Source organism: Chinchilla lanigera, unplaced genomic scaffold (assembly GCF_000276665.1).
Source record: "Chinchilla lanigera isolate Chin_1 unplaced genomic scaffold, ChiLan1.0 scaffold00149, whole genome shotgun sequence".
Taxonomy (NCBI): domain Eukaryota; kingdom Metazoa; phylum Chordata; class Mammalia; order Rodentia; family Chinchillidae; genus Chinchilla; species Chinchilla lanigera.
The window spans coordinates 1,325,842-1,329,395 of NW_004955550.1; the positions used below are offsets into that span (position 1 = coordinate 1,325,842).

At 42.0% G+C, this 3,554-nt stretch overlaps 1 protein-coding gene across 2 annotated transcripts in view; it reads left to right on the forward strand.

Annotated features, from left to right (window-relative positions):
- The first annotated feature begins 361 nt into the window (after positions 1–361).
- Rnase10 (ribonuclease, RNase A family, 10 (non-active)) overlaps positions 362–3,554 on the forward strand; it is a 5,356-nt gene continuing 2,163 nt past the window's right edge. The window contains exon 1 of one of the 2 annotated variants that reach the window (XM_013508553.1): positions 362–428. The gene's annotated coding sequence lies outside the window, so the exon portion shown is untranslated. Of the gene's footprint in view, positions 429–2,452; positions 2,538–3,554 lie in introns of those variants that run through there. The other variant, XM_005412067.2, reaches the window with a different exon arrangement.

The window sequence follows — 3,554 nt, forward strand, 5'->3', positions numbered from 1 at the left end:
GCTATGATTCTTAAAAAAACAATTGATTCATGGTCCAATGCTGGGATTATGAAATGCAATTGCTAGGTTGTATGACAAGTGTAAATTTAGTATTTTAAGAATCTGCCAAATAATTTGCTGGAGAGACTACTGTAGCATTTTACATTTTCACCAGCAATATATCTTATGAGAGACCCAGTTGCTCTGTGTCCTTGTCAGCATTTGGCTTTATCACTATGTTTTATTTCTGCCACCCTGAGGGATGTGCGGTTGTATCTCACCATCCCAGGTCTCTAAAGTCCCCTCTCCAGTTCTGTCACTTCCGGTGCTCTACCCTAGAAACTGGTTGTCGTGCCCTCCTTGGACTTCTGGTTCCACTTCCTGACAAACTCCATCTAGATTCTTGTCTCCCTGCCATAGCCTGGCTGCTCTCTCCAGGGGATGAGCTGGTAAGAATCAAAGGACTCATCTCAATTGTTTCTCATTGGTGATCTCTGTCCATTAATTTACAATGCGAAGTAGCACTGACATTCAGAACTGAAGTCTTATGTACGTTGTCAGTTTTCTAATCAGGATATCTATTGTATCTCTATAACTAACTATTTATTGTGTGTTTTGCTAAGCTAGGAGTCAGGAGTCCTATTATCAGAACTGCCAATGCTCATGTGTAGCATGAGACATTAACCTCTTAGACTCATTTAAAAAAATTGTCAAATGAAGAGTCAGTGTACATGAGCCTTAATTCCTTCTGGGATATTCTAGATTATGTTTGACTATTGTAGGAGAAGCAGTGTGCAGTGTCAGTAGTGTGGTCTTTAGTATGTGTGCCCTATTTTTAATCAGGAGACTGACACTGATTGGGTGGGGAAGGCACATGTGTTGGTAATTGCTGGGTCAGAGCAAGAACAATAGCTAACATGCTAAGTTTGGAGCATTTGCATGATATTCAGGACAGCCCTGTGAGGTAAGTGCTACTATTATACAAAGTTAGAAGCTGAGAAAGCTGTAGCTTAGTAAAGGAAAACTCCAAAATGAAAATATGATTAGTCTAAAAGCTATGTTTAGACTGCAGACTTAGACCCTTTCTTCATATTCAATCAAAGTTTAGTTTCAAATGGTTTTTAGTAGTAATCAAAACACTCCCATAGTAAAGAGAAACAGGTTGTGCCTATAACTCAGTACAATCGCCCTCTTGATTGTACTAGCCTAGCTGCTGGACTCCACAGAGTCTGGATTTCTCCTTCACATTGCAAAGAGAACCCACGAGAGTGAATGGGCTGAGTGGACACCGAAGAGAGGCAGCACAAGCAACCATGAAGGTGAAATACAGTAGGTGCCTCTCCAGAAGTGGTCGGCATTGGTTAGTTACTGTTATTATTGTAAATTATGAACATCAGCAAAGAGTCAGCCCAGATCTTGTAGATCACAGGAATTGCTCCCAGACTACCATTTGGAAACTGCAGAATGACTAGGAAAATATTCTCCTAAGAGGCCTCGATTATGTCTGGAGAAGATTTTCATGTGCTTTAATAATCCCCAGAGTGCTTTTAAAAATATTGTCTCAGCCGGGCAGGGTGGCACAGGCCTGTAATCCCAGCACTTGGGAGGCTGAGGCAGGAGGATTGTTGTGAGTTTGAGGCCAGTCTGGGCTACAAAGTGAGCTCAAGGTCAGCCTGAATTGCATAGTGAGACCTTGTCTCAAAAAGACAAAAAAAAAAAAAAAAAAATATTGTCTCATGATGTCACATTTAGCTAAAGTAGTGAACTTTACCATCAACATTATAACTTTCCTACTTTTATTTACCAGGTTGTAAGGACTGACAGTGACAGTGCTGTTTTGGATAAGCTCTTCTCTAAGGCTAAATAATCACATTTGCAAAAACTGGATGTTCTTAAGGGTATGCGGTTATTGGCTGGAGGAGGGGAATAGGGAGTGGGGGGCTGGGTGAAAGGATGTAAAGGGGTGTGAAAACTAGGGTTAATCCAAGTCCTCAGATCTTCAGATTAAGCCATAATACAGTTGGAAAACCTGGGAAAGCAAAACAACCATCTTGGAGAAGTAACCCAAATACAGGACAAAAGTTCAGATTTCAGAAATAACAGTGAAGGATTTAAGGACGTACATGTAGAGAACATAAGACAACTAGGTTTGAAATCCATGCACAAAGTCAGACTGTTATAAACCACAAGTTAGTGGGTGTAATTCAAGAGTGGGACAGTTGACTGATGGAATAAAACTGCCTACAGTTTCCTAGGCTGGAGACATTTCCTGTCTTGGACGTCTGGATCTGTCTCACTGCCCAAAAAGCTCTACTTCAAAGTGTTGGTGGGTGCAGAAAGGCAAATGGGCTAAGTGTGTACATTCAGTTCTGGGTAGGAGAAGAGAGGCGGGGAGGGGCCCAGGAACCAAAACATGTTTAAGAGCACATAGGCCACCAGGAGATGACCGTCTTTATGCTGACCAGCGCCCAGGGTAGTGCTCACAGAGAAGGAAGCCCTGGGAGGGAAGAACTTAGGGAACAGGACCCAGGAATCTCTGAAGTTCTGTAGGTGTGGAGGTAAGTCACAGTAGTGTTGGCTGTCCCAGCAACAACACAGGAAGTTCCTTTCTTTTAAATTAAAAAAATGGGCTTTCTTTTCAACTTCAGAGAAGAGTTGCAATGGGGAACAGGTTTGCTATAATAATAAGGAAGTCCTGAGTGCTGTTTATCCAGATATATTATTTAAAATTATTTTTCCCAGTTTATTTTATCATTTTTGTCTTTCTTATCAGCATGCACTTGCTCACACACACACATATCTATATTATATATTGACAGTAGGCTACATACAGTGTGCTCAATATTTCAGTGTGCATTTTCTAGGAGCAAGGGTATTCTACTAATCAGACTATAATTTTAAAATTTAGTATATCAAACACTAATATAAAACTTTTACCTCCTCCACAGACTATATTCTAATTTTATCAGTTGTATCATTAATGTTCGTTATAGATTTTTTTTCCTTGTAGAGAAGCTCTGTGTTTGATAAGCGGGGGGGAGATTGGCTTAGCAGGGCAGAGATGCATGCTCATTGCCTATTCTGCCACCAGGATCTTTATTAGCAAGGAAATCCACAGGTCAATTGTTTGATTTTCTTTGATTTCAATCTTACTCCATTTATTTATGAACACAAATCTAATTAGCAGAAGTGTCTTGGTAATAAGAGGTGGGTGTCAGTCACTTCCCACCACTGGGACAAACACCTGACAACCACAAAGCAAGGGAGGGAGGTTTGTTTTGACTCATAGTTTCCTTGGGTTCACTCCGTGGCTGGCTCCAAGGCAGAACAGCATGGTGGAGGAAAGCTGCTCACTGTGTGGCCGTCAGGAAGCAGAGAGAGAGAGAGAGGGAGAGAGAGAGGGAGAGGGAGAGAGAGAGAGAGAGAGAGAGAGAGAGAGAGAGAGAGGGAGAGAGGCACTAAGCTCAGAACAGAGGTCCCTCGCTTTCACTTTCAGGGATGTGAATTGTGCCCGCTGCCCAGGACCTCCAACTGATAACCAGGACACCAACAGGGCATGTCTGTCAGTCAGGAGG